The sequence below is a fragment of the Mauremys mutica genome, chromosome 2 (genome assembly GCF_020497125.1).
Source record: "Mauremys mutica isolate MM-2020 ecotype Southern chromosome 2, ASM2049712v1, whole genome shotgun sequence".
Taxonomy (NCBI): domain Eukaryota; kingdom Metazoa; phylum Chordata; order Testudines; family Geoemydidae; genus Mauremys; species Mauremys mutica.
The window spans coordinates 236,381,359-236,399,559 of NC_059073.1; the positions used below are offsets into that span (position 1 = coordinate 236,381,359).

The 18,201-nt window shown below is 45.3% G+C and overlaps 1 long non-coding RNA gene across 1 annotated transcript; it reads right to left on the minus strand.

Annotated features, from left to right (window-relative positions):
- Window positions 1-3,992: 3,992 nt before the first annotated feature.
- On the minus strand, window positions 3,993-17,902 carry LOC123363998. Its single transcript, XR_006576962.1, has 5 exons — window positions 17,785-17,902; window positions 6,819-6,925; window positions 5,103-5,190; window positions 4,964-5,012; window positions 3,993-4,127 (listed from the first exon to the last, which is right to left on the minus strand). It is a non-coding gene; the product is annotated as an uncharacterized LOC123363998 (long non-coding RNA).
- Between the last annotated feature and the right edge of the window lie 299 nt (window positions 17,903-18,201).

An 18,201-nucleotide genomic window follows, 5' to 3' on the forward strand; every position in this document is an offset into this window, starting at 1 on the left:
CCTCCACCATTTTCAGTGCTTAGGTGGGGGAAAGGGAGAGCGAAAACGAAATACAATCTAAAAATGGAAACACTTCGTAAATTTTTCTGAGCATTACAAGCAATATCTACTAATGTAGTCACAGTTGATAGATGCAGATCATCCTCTTCCCATGTGGTGAGTGGTGGTGACAGCACTCAGTCCAGGCCTCCATGGCATGCTAATGCCTGCCCGCTGATGCTCAGTGTAGACAGAGCTCTGCAAATTTTGGGGCAGGAGCCAGTGGAGTAGGAGAAGGGCTGCTCTCCATGCTCTCCAAACTTTGGGGTCATGTTGCTTTGGGGCTCACTCCCTCTTAATCTATTTTTAGAGGTAGAATTCTTATTTGTTTTTCCTCAGCACTTACAAATGATCCAGCTGCTGCTGCTGCAGCAAGGAGAGGGCTAACTGACAACATCACCAAAGTCAGTTTCCACCCGTAGATGAATCCTATAACAATCCCTGTCAGAAACGTGGAAAAGAATTGTACAAATATACAGATCTTGTCTCCGATGCCTTCGTGGATGGTGTTAATGTCACTGTTAATTAAAAAGAGATTTGTTAACTTCGATGAATGCCTCCTCCTCACGCAATTTTCTTTTTTGCTGGAGAGAAGCTTCTCAGAAGTTTAACTGTTGAAATCATTGGGTAGTAGGAATTTTGGACGTGGATACTGAACAGCAGCAATGGCTCTTTGTGGGGCTAGGAACTAGCAGATTACAACTCATTTTCTGTGATGTAACCTCTAGATAGACTTCTGCCATTGCTACCCCTGCTCATTCACACGTGACCCAATTCATTCATGCAATAGCCAAAAGGAATAATCCATACAAAACCAAAAATTCATCCCCAAAACCTTTACATTACATTTTCCTCTAAGTTTCCCTTGCATCCGATCTTCTTCAATTTTGTTATTAGATTTTAAGATCTTTGAGGCAAGAAATATCTCCTTTTTACATCCTATACAGTGACAAGCACAGTGTTAGTAAATTATTATTTGGAAAACCATTGTGTGTCATGCTAATTTTCCCTTGCTATTTACATATGTGGGAGCTAGGATTGGTGAAATTCAAGCCTCTCTCATTCCCTTCAGGATTCACATCTTCCAAAAACTGGGCATATCGCTCCTGCTAATATTAAATCTGGAGAAACTCTGATCATACCTTCCTCTGAATCCCTGCACAAGGGACCTGATCCAAAGATTTCTAAGGATTTTAATTGGTTTTGGATCAGGTTCAAAATGATAACACAGTGCACATAACTATCAGTGCAGTTTCATTTCATACAATGTCAGGGTTTTCAGTGTTTATAAACTAGCTGGAGACAGCAGAGCTGTTTATCTACAGTAGTTTGCAAAATAGCTCATAGACACTACAAAGCCAATGTTAGAGGAGTAAGATATTGCATTTCACAGCATAAGCCCTCGCAGTGGAAATGTCACTGAAACCCTGAAAGTGAAGTGAAAAATGGTAACGAATTCCTCCCTCAGATAGCAGAAATATTTTGGGTCTTAGTTAAAAAGGTTTCCTGGAAATTCCCTGTAGCTAATTCTATAAAGGTAAACATCAGACTCAGGTTTCTGGTGCATAGATAAATAGAGCTTTCTCACTCCGTCAGTCGGGTGTTCAACGTTCCAATCTGGCTGGTATCAAACCAAGCCATCTCCTGGTGAAGTATGGCGAAAAAAAACTTTTGTCGGATTCTTGCTGTCTGTCTTGCAGCTGAAGTCAGAAATGTCCAGAGTTGGATGGTGCTCAGTATCGCTACAGCAAAGCCAATACCCGCATAGTAGTAGGTAAACCTGTAGTAAAATAGTAAAAGTCCATAAAGTCAATTGCATCTTGCAAGATAAGTTTAGACACATCAGGTCACGTTCAACCCTGCTGAAGCCAATGCGATGTAATTGAGGGACAAATTTGGCTTACAGTCTAATGGACAAAAAAAATATAGAAAGTACACTATGCTATTTGTATGAAAATAATTGCAGAGGTTCTTACCTGGTCATTTCAGCTTCTATATCCAAACCTGGAATTGCTGGACAAGTAGAGCTACTATTCATCATAGCTGAAAGATTAACTGTAACAAAGAAAATTATTCAATTTTATTAGAACAGGCATAAAACAAATCATGGCGGTTTTAGGCCATAATCGTGTACAACAGCGCTGTAGATTTATAACTTTCATGGTGGCCATCATCCTTCTAGTGGAGGATCAAACAGGGCAAGCTTCTGAGTCAGCTCAGAGGGTTACTGTATAGTGATGTCATGGATTTAGGTCACTACGTCAAAGGGCACTGGCCAGATCATAGCTTCATCTGATCTGGCCTTCAGATTCCATCAGTGGTCAATATCTGATTTTTCAGAAGTTTATAACTCCCCCTTCTACCCTACCCAAGGCAAAATTCATCCATGTAGACACCATAAGTCCGACTTTTATGCACCACTTAGGTTCCACCCAAGCCTCAAAACTGGGCCCAAGTGAGGTCCAAGTGGTAGCTCAGCCTTTTGCTGGCTGTCTGCAAAAAGGGTAAGTTTCACTAATAATGCACCTAATCAAATGTGCAAAACTGTTCAGACCTGGGAGAAATAGCAGACCCCTTCCAGGTGTCAGCACATATATTTTAGGGTAAGTTATGATTGCCCTTCTCATAAGCTTAGCTCATATAGAGGAAAAATAGAATTAATGGTCCTATTTTGTTGTTTTAAAAGTCCAATCACAGATCTTGATTTGGTGACCTCCTGGAACAGTGAATTCCATGGATTAACTACAAGCTGTAGAAAGTAGTAAATCGTTTTACAGTTACCAAATGTACTGCTCTGTAATTTATCAAGTGTTGAGTTTGTTACTGTACTATACAGCAGGGTAAAAGGGAAGGACTGCTCAGAATTCACTATGCTTTTCGTAGGTTTTAACACCACAGCAGCACTCCATCCTGAACTTCTGCCAATCCAGTAAATAAGAGACCCTAACAAATATTTTCAGAAGTTGAACAAACTTTATTTACCTGAAGATACATTTACTGCTTGGCCAATCGTCACAAAGCTGTTTGTCATCTCTCCAGTGACAACGATAATAAGTGGCAGCCCTGTTCCATTTGCAACAGCTGCAATCAAGCCTATTATCATCAAAATGATATCCAGCCAATCGGCATACGCAAACTACATTAATATAAAGAAAAAGGAATTAATTGCTGTCATTAATAGTTAGTTAAGGGTTAAGTTTCCACCTGTAAAGGGTTAACACATAGTACCTGGTGAACACCTGACCTGAGGACCAATCAGGGAAGAGAATTTAAAATTCCTAGGAGGGAACTTTTTCTCTCTGTTCTTGTGTGTGTTGTTCTTAGCCGTTTGGAGTTACAAGGGTCCAGATGTTTTAATCAAGTCTCTACAAGTTTCCACCTTTCTGAACTAATTTCTTCTAGTCAAGATAGTGAGTATTAGAAAGGTACTTTGTGTCCTCATCTAATAATCCTATGTTTGCAATTCTGTGTGTTTGTTATTGATTATTCTTCATTCTGCCTGTATTGTTTGTACTGAGAAGGAGAGAGGATTCTCTCCAGAACTTAGCAAGGTTATACCCTATGAGTGTCCAGCTTGGACTCATAGAGATTCTGTATTTTCTTGTTTTTCTTTTAATAAATTCTTTCTATAAAGATTTGATTAAATCCCTCTACTGTGGATACAGGGGGAGGGGCTAAGAAACTCTCTCTCGGTGGTGAGACCAGCTTATCTCCGGGCAGAGAGGGGAGGGGGGAGGTTTCTCTCTCTGTGAGTTGATCTGTGTTTCCCCAGGGAACATCTTTGGAAAGAGGAAGGGGGGAATACAGGGGTGTCTCGGCCCACGTGAATCGACCGAGTGGTGGCAGCAAAAAGGGGACCTACCCTAGGATTTTAGGGTGGGGGGATACATGCTGGTCCCCACATTGGAACCCAACAGTTCCAAGTGGGGGTGAGACCATGATACATTTACTGCTTGGCCAATCGTCACAAAGCTGTTTGTCATCTCTCCAGTGACAACGATAATAAGTGGCAGCCCTGTTCCATTTGCAACAGCTGCAATCAAGCCTATTATCATCAAAATGATATCCAGCCAATCGGCATACGCAAACTACATTAATATAAAGAAAAAGGAATTAATTGCAGGTTGACAAATTCACATAATTGTGACAATATCCTACTAAGACACACAGAATAGGATTTGTTTTTACATAGCGCCAGTCACAATTTGGGTATCCCAAAGCACTTTATGAAGCAATGAATTAGATACTGTGAAGGCAAACACAACACTTGGGATGCACTTTGAAAAAGCTTACACACAGTTTTAGGCCAGTTTTTATTGAGGGATTTAGGACATGTTGGCAGGATGAATCCCCTAATCCGCAGAAAAAAGAATGTATCTAACATCACCTGTGCAACTCACGGCCTCCCTGGGTGCATTCTACTACATCCCATATTTACTCAGTGCATTGAAAATGTAAACAAGAACAGGTAGTTGACAAACAGTTGGCTGCTGCCTACCAATAGAAATGGGTACGTAGCAGTTATCACATTTAAGAAAAACACAGCCCTTGTTTCCCTGGATAATTCATGAGACATTATGCACGAATGATAAAATTATCTCCAGTTGAGAGACCCAGGGTAAGGCCCTACTTACTGCACATGCTTCACTTCAGTCCTTAACATGGGTGAATTTCACTCCTTCGTCAAGCACTGGCAGTTAGCTGCGGGGGGAACTTTGCACAACAGGCTGTATTTTTAATGAGGGAAGCCTGAGATCAACACACAAAAATGGCTGTACGGCAATACTAAGTTTTGCACAGACCTCTTTCTTCTCTTCTGAAATGCAGTATTGTGGTTGCATATCAGTCTGTTACCATAACGTACAACAGGCAAAGAAAAGGAACAATGAGAAATATAAATCAAACCAATAAACTATGCACTAACCAATTTCAAAATGCCAACCATCTTTTCCTTTGACTCCTCATTTTTCTTTCTAAAGAGATTAATGCAAAATTAATCCAGACCCTTTCTTGAAAGGCAGGGCAAGAAATTTAACAGCGTATTAAGATCAAGGAACCCCTACTTTTTCTTGTTCTTCTGTAACTGGTCATTTTGCTCAGGTTTTTCATCATGTTGGAAAGCAGGATTGTCATAGCCATTACTTGCAGATTCTGTGGAGGGAAAGTAGGTTTTGCTTTCACAAACAGTAAGGTCTTTTAAGTCAGCTTCTTATGAAGCACATTACATCCCTTTCTGGATTATTGGAGCACCAGAACTGGTGATTTTTTTAAAGCAGGAAACCTACATTTTTCTCACGCTCTTGAAACAGCTCATAACTTTCAATTTTTTCCTCCCCAAAAATCATATCCAAGCTGAGAACAAACATCATTTTCAGCCCAAAAACTAATTTTAAGGGAAGTCATTAAAGATTAACTTGGGCCTCAGTCTTGCAAAAACTGAGGGAATGCCTAAGTGTGTGTCTACACTAGAAGTGCTGCAGTGGCACAGCTGCAGCTATGCTCTCTGTAGCATATACACTTACTACAATGGCGGAAGGGATTAGTGAATCCACCTGCTACGTTGCTGGAAGAGTTCTTCTGTCAACCTAAAGGTGCCTACATTGGGGCTTAGGTCGGCTTACCTATGTCTCTCAAGAGCATGAATTTTTCACACCTCTGAGAAATGTAGCTAGGTGGACCTAACTTTTAGGTGTAGACCAGGCCTTTGTCTTTGCAGGATTGCGGCCTTAGAATGGAACAGGCATCTTATTATTTGTTGGTGTTTCAGTGTTACTTACTGGCCTCAACCCTACTGTGCTATGGCTGCACAAAGACAAGCAAAAAAAGAGGAACTCCGCCAAAAAGAGTTTATAATTAAGGAATAAGATGAGAAATAACAAGTGGATGAAAGAAACAGACAGAGGAATCACAATAGAATAGTGAGGTGACTGTGAACTAAAGGATAAAAGATGGTCACAACACACCAGCTGTCTATCTTGTCTCAACCTGAACTGTAACTACTGTGTTTTCCATCACTAGTTTTTAGAACGTGTTTGTAGAGACTTACAGGACACTATTATGTTTGTTTTGATTATATAACAACTCAAATGCAGTTAACTGGTTCCTGACTCACATACTGGAGCATATATCAAGGGGTAGCTATGTTAGTCTGTATCCACAAACACAACAGGGAGTCTGGTGGCACCTTAAAGACTAACAGATTTATTTGGGCATAAGCTTTCGTGGGTAAAAAACCCTCATTTCTTCAGATGCATAGTGGAGCACTTGCACACTTAGACCCCATTGCTGATGCATGTAAATAACTTTAGGCATATGAGCGGCCACATTGAAACTCAATGGGACTACTCATGTGCATAAATGCTCGCAGGATGGGAGCCGTAGCTATTTTCAAACTAGAGTGACTCACTAGGCTCCCCAGGGTCACTTAAGTTGGTAGAAAGGCCACACAGAGCTATGCCCAGGTAGTGCTGTGATTAAGGTAAAAGAGAATACGTGTATTCAGTGCTAGCTATGAATATTTTCTGAATGCTGTTTCCTCCAGACAGATCCCCAACAAGGGTCCTTACTCGCTGGGTAAAGACACCACAGAAGAAAGCTTAATAGCCAGAGCAGCATGATTTGTGGAGGACGATGGGAGGGCTGATCTGTTTTTCCATAGCAATCCCTCATGGCTCCCAGACAAGATTCAAAATGTGGCTTAGTTTCGTGGCAATGGAGTACATCCTTCCAACAACTAGCCTAACATTCAAAAGAAGAAACAACTAATCAAAAAAACTTACTAGGATTAGGTTGTTCTTTTTCTGTGTAATTTATGAAATCATCCTTCATTGTGTTATTCTGTTGTATGGTTATTAGACTTGCAGAAGTAAATCACTTTGGGTAAAATCTGCATACACAAGAAAACAGCACAACCTTTCAGAGACAATAGCCATTCAAAGAGTTCACATTAAGATATGTTTGTTTGTTTATTAATTGTTTGTTTCCTTTCAACACCTTCTCCTAGGGAAGAAAAAATATTTATTATTACATACTACTTTTACATCAGGGTAAATTACTTTTCTAAAGAACTATGTTCATTTTTAAAAATTAGGACAACAATGTGGCCTGCTTCCTGGGGGTACCCAGGGCTGTGGCCACCTGCCCTTACCACAAGAAAGCCTTGTCTGTGCCTGATGAGGGTCAGCTCCCCAACTCCAGTGGCCATAGGCAACACAAGCACTCCCCTCTAGGCCTACACAGGCCCTGCTGTCTCTTTACAGGTTAGCAATAGGCACATTTCAACCCCCGAGCTCTCCGAGCATCTCCCTGGAGTGTGAAGCCCGTGCTCCACTGCAAACTCACAGTATTTACAGATTTGCTGTTTGGAAAGGAACAGTACACCCCAGCTTACCAGTTCCAGCTCAGATCACCTCTTTGCTTAACACACAACACTTAGATGCAAAAGTTTATTTAACAAAGTATAGATGTAACTCTCCCTTTCAGTGCTGGCTTAGTACCTGAATGCAGTGCAAACAGGAGAGGGTACCTCACAGTTTTTGAACAGTTTCAAAGTTTCGGTCACCCTGGCCTCAGTTCTCTGTGCTGCTGGTAGGTGTCTGCCTCCCCATCCTGGCATGCTAAAGGATCAAGCTACTTGGTGGTGCTTCCAGTGAGACAAGGGATAACCACACTCAGGCTGAGGCTACAGCACTTGAACTCACAAATAATTCAAACTCACACAAGCAAACACATTATAAATAATAACTATAAACTTTATATAAGGACTTGACCCAAGAGAAATAGACAATCAGTGAAAATATTAAATGATTAAAATGATTAGAGATCAATAATGCTTTGTAATTACTAAAGGCTCTGCCAAGAGGCATGCTAGGTCACGTGACCACACACTCTCCCAATGTTTCTAAACAAAAGTGTCTCTTCCCACCCTCACTCCCAGTTCTGTCTGTCCCCCATGTCTCGGGTGGTGCATGTGGAGACATGTTGCAGGCCAGTAAGGAGTTGCTGTTAGAAACACACTTTATTATACTGGGAATTGGCAGTGTAGATCTTGATGATCCAGATAGATGAAAATCCTTCCGCAGATGCAATGTGCCTTTATGGTGCAAAATTACAACCCAACTGCCCATATAACTCTAAGTCTTGGCTACACTTGCGAGTTGGAGCGCATTAAAACTGCCATGGGTGCCCTAGCTCACTACCTGTCCACACTGGCAAGGCACGTAGAGCGCTCTGACTCCGCAGCTAGAGCACTCCTTGTACTTCACCTCGGTGAGTGGAATAAGGTTTGATGTGCCCCCGCTGGAGCACTGCAGCGCCAGTGTGAACGGGGTGTTGCATTACTATGCTCTGATCAGCCTCAGGAACCGTCCCATAATCCCCTTAAGTCAAGTGGATACTCTTGTCATTGTTTTGGAATCACAGCAGAAAAGCGGATATGCCCTTTCAAAGCTCTGTTTTTGACAGCTGGTATGCTTATCTGCTCTGAGACAAAGCAACCATTACTGTGAAATGCTGCTTGGCGGGGGAAGAGGGGGAAAGGAGGTCTGCTGCTGACTGAACTTACAAGACAGTATGCCCCAAAGACCAACTCTCTCTCCCCCCACATACATACAACACACTCCCTGTCACACTCCACGCCACCTCCATTTGGAAAGCACATTGCAGTCACTTGCATGCTGGGACAGCTGCCCATAATGCACTGCTCCCAATGCTGCTGCAAGTGCCGCAAATGTGGCAATGCCAGTGCGCTTGAAGATGTCAGTGTGGACAGACTGCAGCACTTTCCCGACTGCACTCTCCGAAGGCTGGTTTAATTCAAAGCGCTCTACATCTGCAAGTGTAGCCAGGTCCTAATACCGGATACCCCCTCAGGTTCTATTTCTGGCTGAGCGGTCAGGAGACTGATTCGGGCAAGCAGGTCCTGCCTAGCGATCACTGGAAATGGACTAACTGCCCACTCCCTTCTGAAACAGTGCTGACAGCTTTTAAAGCTTGGAACCCCCGGGTTCTAAAATCCTGAATCTGGTGTGGGCTGGCTGCAGGACAGGCAGGCTGGAAGCAGCAAATGGCAGGAGAGACAGGTTGTCTCCTCCGGTTGCTGGCAGGTGGTGAAAGGAGGATTGTCTGTGCCTGGGACTTTTCTGCAGGCTGGGGTTACAAGTTAGGCCAGTTGCTGGGCCTGGAAGTGCTGTGCTGGCAGACTGCAGGCAGACCTGCTCCTCCCTCTGCTTCTCAACTGGTCTCTCCCACATGGCAGGAAAGACGAGCTATTCATAGCCTTCCTCAGGGCCGGTGCAACCATTTAGGCAAACTAGGCGGCTGCCTAGGGCGCCTAGAGGTTGGGGTCGCCTAAAAGCCCGCTAAGGCGAGGAGGTGGAGTGGAGGTGAGCTGGGGCGGGGTGGGGGGCAGGGAAGGCCACCCACAGTAACTGGGGAGGAGTACACAGGGGAACCGCTCCCCACCCCAGATCACCTCCACTCTGCCTCCTCCGTTGAGCACACAGCCCCCACTCTAATTCTCCTCCAATCAGCGGTGCAAGCCTGGGAGGGGAGGAGAATTAGAGCAGAGCCGGCGTGCTCAGCGGAAGAGGCGGAGCCGAGGTGAGATGGGGCGGGCTCCCCAGGCAGAGTTAGCTGCTGCAGCAGAGGGGGGCTCCCCGGGCAGGGTTAGCTGCCGTGCCGAGGGCAGGGGAGTCTCCCCGGACAGGGTTAGCAGTCGTGGCAGGGGCAGGGGAGTCTCCCGGGGCGGGATTAGCTGCTGCGTAGGGGGGGGGTAGCTGCTGCGGGGGGGTGCTCCCCGGGCAGGGGGGTTGGCGGGCTCCCCGGGTGGGGGGCTGGGTTAGCTGCAGTGGGGGGGTGGGGTTAGCTGGCGGGGGTGGCGCAAGGTGGAAGTTTCGCCTCAGGCATGAAACTTCCTTGCACCGGCCCTGGCTTTCCTCTTGCTTTCCAAGGCCTCCAGGGCTCCGGGGGTGATTTAAAGGGCCAGGGACTCCTGGCCACCTACCACTACTGCCCTGGGCCCTTTAAATCACCAACCAAGTCCCACTGCCAGAGCACCTGGGGTAATGGCAGCAGCCCAGGGATCTGGCAATGATTTAAAGGGCCAGAGGCTCGAGGGCACAGTGGAGCCCCGGGCCCTTTAAATCACTGATGGACTGTGGGGGATCCCGGCTGCTGCCACTACCCCAGGGCTCAGGCGGAGATTTAAAGGGCCCAGGGCTCCACTGCGGTAGCGGCGGCAGATGTAGTGTATTAAATTGATCTCCGCAGCAAGGTGCTACTTACAGTGCACTGAGCATACTCAGTACATCTGCTGAAATCACTGCCCTTCACCCTGCCCTTATTAGCTATAAGATTCTGCAGTCTGCTTTTCACATGGGTTAAAAACTGGCAAAGGGGGCGAATCGGAGGAGGGGGGTGGCCAGGGTCTGAGAAGAGGGTGGAAATTGACTGGTCGGGGTGGGGGTCAAGCAGCTGGTGGCAGGATTAGAAGAGGGGCTACAGGGCAAAATCAGGGCTATGGGGGGAGAAACAGGAGTTAAGCTTGGAGTGAGGCGCTGGCAGAAGGTGTCAGAGGGCAAAATACAGCACAGGCAGGGGCACAGGGTGTAACAGTTACCCCAATGGCGTTGAGACACCCATGTTTGCAAAAATGGTGTGGGGCAAAGGGGCTTTTTTTATTTCCCCTCTCACAGACAGCACCTCTCAGCATCGGCTTCCTGGGGCTGGGTTCTTAAAGGCACAGGCATCCCAGTGCCTAGTCAATGCAACTCCTCTTTGACTGATCTAACCTACTGTCTACACTACAAAGTTCAAAGCGCTGCCCTGGGTGCCAGTGCTCCTGGTAATCCACCTTGATGAGGGGATTAGCTCCGGGCAGTGTCTACACTAGCGCTTTAAAGCGCTCAAACTTGCTGTGCTTGGAGGGGGGTGATTTTTCACACCCCTGAGCCATCAAGTTAGAGCGTTTTAACTTGCCAGTGTAGTATTTGATTGCATAGCATCTCCTAGCAGTTGTCTTATCTGTTGCTGGAATTCCCTGAATTTTTTAATTTATTTTTTCCTTCTCATTTTAGAGCTGACTGAATTTCTGGCCTAGTGTCAAAACTTTGTTTTGAGTCAATCCACCAATGGGGATTGCATTTTTTGCAACTGTTTTTTTGCCTCTCAGTCTAGCCCTTAGTGTTTTTCCGCATGCCATTGTGTACAACTTGATTCTCAAATATTCAGTAAAGGCAGTATATTATCTCCTATGACATCTTTCTCCCTGTAATTACTGCCATCGTGGGTCAGACCAATAGTCCGCCTAATCTAGTATCCTGTCTTGTAACAGTGGCCAATGCTAGGTGCAAATTTGGGAATGATCAGACCAGGCAATGACTCAGTGAATCATCCCATTGTCCACTCCCAGCATGAGTTATACACTCTTGAGTCAAGAAATGTTAATAAATAAATGATTTTTTTAATGTGCCTGTTTGTTCTTGAGCCTGTAGGGTGCAGTAAGACCAGTTCCAGTGCCTTGAGCCTAAACACCTGAATGAATCTTAGGGCTGGTCTACACTGCGGGGGGTGGGGGCCATACATCTAAGATACACAACTTCAGCTACGCTATTCGTGTAGCCGAAGTCGAAGTATCTTTAGTTCAACTTAGCTGGCCGTCCTCACGGAGGCAAGTCGACTGCCGCGGCTTCCCCGTCGACTCTGCTTACTCCTCCTGCCTATGTGGAATACGGGCGTCTATTCGGGGATTGATTTGTATCTAGATCGATTACTACCCGCCGATCTGGCAGGTAGTGTAGACTTGGCCTTAGACTACCCTCATACAGTTCCTGTTACCTCTCCCAAACATTGCATATACTGTGGCAGAGCTCTGACCTTGCTCCTGTGGGTCCTGCGCTTCTAGGCGGTTTATGCTTAGCCTCAGTGGCTCACTGTGACCCTCCACGTAGCCCTTCTCTCTCTAGTGCCAGGGTTACAGTCTCCTGAGCCCTTTTCATCATAGGTTGCAAGGAGGTTGGTGAGAGAACTCCCACAGTCTCTGTTCAACCTCCTGTCCTGACAGGGACCTGACTTCCCCTTCCAGGAGCTGTTCCTGTAGTGGTGGGTTGGGGGGAACCCGGGCCCGCCCTCTACTCCGGGTTCCAGCCCAGGGACCCTAATAGTAGCAGTTGTTGGCAGCCAACCTTTCACTGCCAGAGTTGCTACATTTCCCTGGGCCACTTCCCCACAGCTCTCCTGCTTCTCCCTTCTTCACCCTTACCTTAGGGCTCCTTTAACGATGTTTTAGGGTGTCTTCAGTAACCAGCCCTTCAGCCGCACTTCCTCTCCTCTGGCTCCCCTGCCTGACTGGAGTGAGCCCTTTTTATAGTAACAGCAGGGCCTTAATTAGAGTCAGGTGGTCACATTAACTGAATGGCCTCACCTGACTCTTTACAGGTTAATTAGAGTCAGGTGTTCTCATTAGCCTGGAGCAGCCCCTGCTCTGGTCAGTCAGGGAACAGAAAACTGTTAATCCAGTGGCCAGTATATCTGCCTTCTGCTATTCTGCTGTACCCAACTGGCCTGAGTGTATCACAATACCTAGGGCCATATGTACACTTTAGGTGTGGGTTAACTCAACTTATGTCAGTGTAGAGTCACTATGGTTACTATGCCACTTGTGTACATGCCTCCTGGACTCCTTGTCTCAGCAGTCAGGGTACTCACCAGAAGCACTTGTATAGAGTCACAGTGAGGTGCACCATGAATAGATATCCTACTGTATTTTGGGAAGCTTTTTTTGTCAGTGTATGCTGGGTACCAAAGAGGTTAGACAGAGTGGTTGTGGCCATGGGATCCAACTTCTTATAAAGCATTGTTGACCACCCACTAATTTTATATGTATCCCATATAGAAATGTATACATAATGTTTACACCTTTTTTTCTAAACCCGCTAACCTGCCTGGCCCTCCTCACTGTCTGCCATCTCACACAGAATCATGGAACTTGCATGGCTCTGCACTATTGTCATGAGCATTTGCACCCAAATGTGCATGCTCCTTTACTGTTTGCAGATCAGTAAACATACACGTGGGGTGTGACATTATACTCTATATTCTTTATGAAAATATGCTTATGATATGGATATGACATAGCTAATATATACTTTATGCAAGATGTCTAATGTGGGGTATCATTGCAAAATTGTAGACCTATTGACTGTGTTTATCCAACTTGTATGCATGTAAAATTTGTATCTGAGGCTAGAAATATTGACCATGTCTCTGTATTTCAAATGTGCCTCTGTATTTCAAATGAAGTAAAAGCCTTAAGTGAATCCGCATGTTCCATAGAATCTCTATGAATAGTAATTTCATGCTGTAATAAGAATATAACATTAGGGATCTATTATCAACCACCTGACCAGGACAGTGATAGTGATGATTAAATGCTAAGGGAGATTAGAGAGGCGATCAAAATTAAGAACTCAATAATAGTGGGGGATTTCAATTATTCCCATATTGACTGGGAACATGTCATCTCAGGACAAAATGCAGAAAAAACATTTCTCGATACTTTAAATGACTGCTTCTTGGAGCAGGTGGTACAGAAACCCACAAGGGGAGAGGCAATTCTCGATTTAGTCCTGAGTGGAGCGCAGGATCTGGTCCAAGACACAACTATAACAGGACCGCTTGGAAATAGTGACCATAATATAATAACTTTTAACATTTCTGTGATGGGAAGAACACCTCAGCAGCCCAACACTGTGGCATTTAATTTCAGAAAGGGGAACTATGCAAAAATTAGGGGGTTAGTTAAACAGAAATTAAAAGGGACAGTGACTAGCGTGAAATCCCTGCGAGCTGCATGGACACTTTTCAAAGACACCATAATAGAGGCCCAACTGAAATGTATACCCCAAATTAAAAAACACGGTAAAAGAACTAAAAAAGAGCCACTATGGCTTAACAACCATGTAAAAGAAGAAGTGAGAGATAAAAAGGCATCTTTTAAAAAGTGGAAGTCCAATCCTAGTGAGGTAAATAGAAAGGAGCATAAACACTGCCAAATTAAGTGTAAAAATGTAATAGGAAAAGCCAAAGAGGAGTTTGAAGAACAGCTAGCCAAAAACTCAAAAGCAGGAAGCCTGCTAAACAACCAGTGGGGCCCCTGGATGATCAAGACACAAAAGGAGCACTTAAAGATGATAAAGTCAATGCGGACAAACTAAACTTATTCTTTGTTTCAGTCTTCACGGCTGAGGATGTTAGGGAGATTCCCAAACCTGAGCCGGCTTTTGTAGGTGACAAATCTGAGGAATGCTCACAGACGGAGATGTCACTAAGAAGGTTTTAGAATTAATTGATAAACTTCACAGTAACAAGTCACCAGGACCAGATGGCATTCACCCAAGAGTTCTGAAAGAACTCAAATGTGAAATTGCAGAACTACTAACTATGGCTTGTAACCTGTCCTTTAAATCAGCTTCTGTACCCATTGACTGGAAGATAGCTAATGTAACACCAATATTTAAAAAGGGCTCTAGAGATGATCCTGGCAATTACAGACTGGTAAGTGTAACATCAGTACGGGCAAATTAGTTGAAACAATTGCAAAGAATAAAATTGTCAGACACATAGAACATAAGTTGTTGGGTAAAATTCAACATGGTTTCTGTAAAGGGAAATCGTGTCTTATTATTCTGTTAAGAGTTCTTTCAAGTGGTCAACAAACATGTGGACAAGGGGGATCCAGTGGACATAGTGTACTTAGATTTCCAGAAAGCCTTTGACAAGGTCCCTCACCAAAGGCTCTTACGTAAATTAAGTTGTCATGGGATAAGAGGGAAGATCCTTTCATGGATTGAGAACTGGTTAAAAGACAGGGAACAAAGGGTAGGAATAAATGGTAAATGTTCAGAATGGAGAGGGGTAACGAGTGATGTTCCCCAAGGGTCAGTCCTCCAACCAATCCTATTCAACTTATTCATAAATGATCTGGAGAAAAGGGGTAAAAAGTGAGGTGGCAAAGTTTGCAGATGATACTAAACTGCTCAAGATAGTTAAGACCAAAGCAGACTGTGAAGAACTTCAAAGAGATTTCACAAAACTAAGTGATTGGGCAACAAAATAGCAAATGAAATTTAATGTGGATAAATGTAAAATAATGCACATTGGGGAAAATAACCCCAACTATACATACAATATGATTGGGGCTAATTTAGCTACAACTAATCAGGAAAAAAATCTTGGAGTCATCGTGGATAGTTCTCTGAAGACGTCCACACAGTGTTCAGTGGCAGTCAAACAAGCAAACAGAATGTTAGGAATCATTAAAAAGGGGATAGAGAATAAGACGGAGAATATCTTATTGCCCTTATATAAATCCATGGTAAGACCACATCTTGAATACTGCTTAGAGATGTGGTCTCCTCATATCAAAAAAGATATACTGGCATTAGAAAAGGTTCAGAGAATGGCAACTAAAATGATTAGGGGTTTGGAACCGGTCTCATATGAGGAGAGATTAAAGAGGCTAGGACTTTTCAGCTTGGAAAAGAGGAGACTAAGGGGGGATATTATAGAGGTATATAAAATCATGAGTGATGTGGAGAAAGTGAATAAGGAAAAGTTATCTACTTGTTCCCATAATATAAGAACTAGGGGCTGCCAAATGAAATTAATGGGCAGCAGCTTTAAAACAAATAAAAGGACATCCTTCTTCCATCACACAGCGCACAGTCAACTTGTGGAACTCCTTGCCTGAGGAGGTTATGAAGGCTAGGACCATAACAGGGTTTAAAAGATAACTGGATAAATTCATGGAGGTTAAGTCTATTAATGGCTATTAGCCAGGATGGGTAAGGAATGGTGTCCCTAGCCTTTGTTTGTCAGAGGGTGGTGATGGATGGCAGGAGAGCTATCACTTGATCATTACCTGTTAGGTCCACTCCCTCTGGGGCACCTGGCATTGGCCATTGTCAGTAGACAGGATACTGGGCTGGATGGACCTTTGGTCTGACCCAGTACGACCATCCCTCTTATGTTCTTATGCTCTGATGGATGAGGTCAGACAATGTTAGAGGCTTATTGAAGGAATGCACAAACACAAAGATTATCACAGGAACTGTGTGCAATAGGAACCTCTGAAGGATAGTGCTATACAAAGGCCATCTGATGTAGCTCATTGCTACAGATAGCAGTCTCACATATCTAGGGTGTGAGAAACTGCTATCTGTAGGAATTAGCTTCATCAGAATGCAGTGATACTGGTAGCACATCCCTACAGATTGCAGTTTCTTACGTGTGTGTGTGAAAATGCTATCTGTAGAAACACGCTACCAGTGACAGGTCCTTCCTACTATGCTAAAAAAGGCCATCTGATGGAGCTAACTTCTACAGATAGCAGTCTCAGGAACCTACGGTATGTAAAACTGCTATCTCTAGGAATTAGCTTCATCAGATTGCAGTGTTACAGGTCTCCCATGACCTTCTCATAAACAAACTATGGAAATGCAACCTAGATGGAGCTAAAATAAGATGGGTGCAAAACTAGTTGGAAAACAGTTCCAACAGTAGTTATCAGTGATTCACAGGCTGAAAGGGCTGAGTCAGGCTGAAAGGCCATAATGAGTGGGGTTCTATAGGGATCAGTTCTGGGTAAGTTTCTATTCAAAATCTGAATCAATGATTGAAATAATGGCATAGAGAATACAATTATAAAATTTATGAATGATAACAAGCTGCATGCATACAAAATGGAAAATGACTTCCTAGGAAGGAGTACTGCTGAAAGGGATTTGGGGGGTCACAGTGGACCACAAGCTGAATAGGAAAGTGATCTATGCAAAAAAACAGAATATCACTCTGGGCTATGGTGACCAGATGTCCACATTTTATAGGGACAGTCCCGATTTGGGTGTCTTTTTCTTATGTAGGCTCCTATTACCCCCCACCCTCTGTCCCTATTTTTCACACTTGTTATCTGGTCACCCTACTCTGGGCTATCCACTATACTGGAGTAAAAATTGGAGAGAGTCCAGAGAAGAGGGGAAAAAAAGCTCTAGAAAACATGACCTATGAGAGAAGCAGCATCTTTTTACAAAAGCTGTTTCTTACAATCTACACTATAAACGACTGCTACAGGTAGCACATTTCTACACGTAGCAATTTCACATGGACCGTAGTGCATGAAACTGCTACCTGTAGGCATCTGCTACAGCCGGGAGCAGTTTACTCCAATAGCAGTTTCTCACATTAGGTACCGGTAACTGCTGCCAGTAGCACATTCCTGCCCAGAGCACTTTAACACACTACACCCGCCTGGTGCCGCCGGGCTCGGACCCGCTGACTGTCCCCTCCGCCCCCCGCAGTGCCCGCGAGCCCTTTGCTGTCAGTCCCGGCTCCAGGCAGGGCTCCCCTGGCGCGGGTCACGCCGAGCTGCCATTGGCCACGGAGCGAGCAGCCCCCAGAGACGCGGCCCCGCTCCTGCCGGGGAAGGGGCCCCGCTGCCCGCGTGCGCCGCTGAGCCCCCGCGGGAGGGGAGCGGGGAGCGGGGAGGGGCTGGGCCAGGGGGTCGCTCGGACACGCCGCTGGCGCCAGGGGGGCTGGAGCGTCCCCATCGCTCAGCCCTGGGCCGAGCCCCGGCGGCCTCCTGCCCGGGGCGGGGGGTGGCGGTGGGGGCAGGTAGGGGAAGCCGGGCTCGGGGCTGGGAGAGATTCCTCAGCAGGAGACTGGCCCCGTCCCAGCGGTTCTGAGCCTCACCTGCCCGCTGCTCCCTGCGCTGCTCCCAGCCCGGCTGTGACTGCGGAGCGCCCGCACCTGCCTCCGCTCCCTGCCCCAGGCAGCCTCCCCGCTGTGGTGTGTCCCAGACGCTGCTCTGCCTAAACCTCCGTGCCCGCTTCCCCCTGCCCCTTATAAACAGCAGGCTGCTGCCGGCCGCCCACTTTTCAGCTACCTTGTTTCCCTTCCTCCCCATCCCGGGGGATCAGGTTTCAAGGTAACGCTCTGGGGCCCCCTTTCCACATCTCCTGGCAGTGACTCCTTCCCCACAGGTACCCCCGCCCAAAGCAAGAAAACCATTTCTGGTGAAGACGTGCTGCTGTGGGGACCAGAAATGGGTAAAAGGACTAAAGCCTCCCATTGTGGTTCTTTCCTGCTTAAATGTGTTTAAATGTCTCC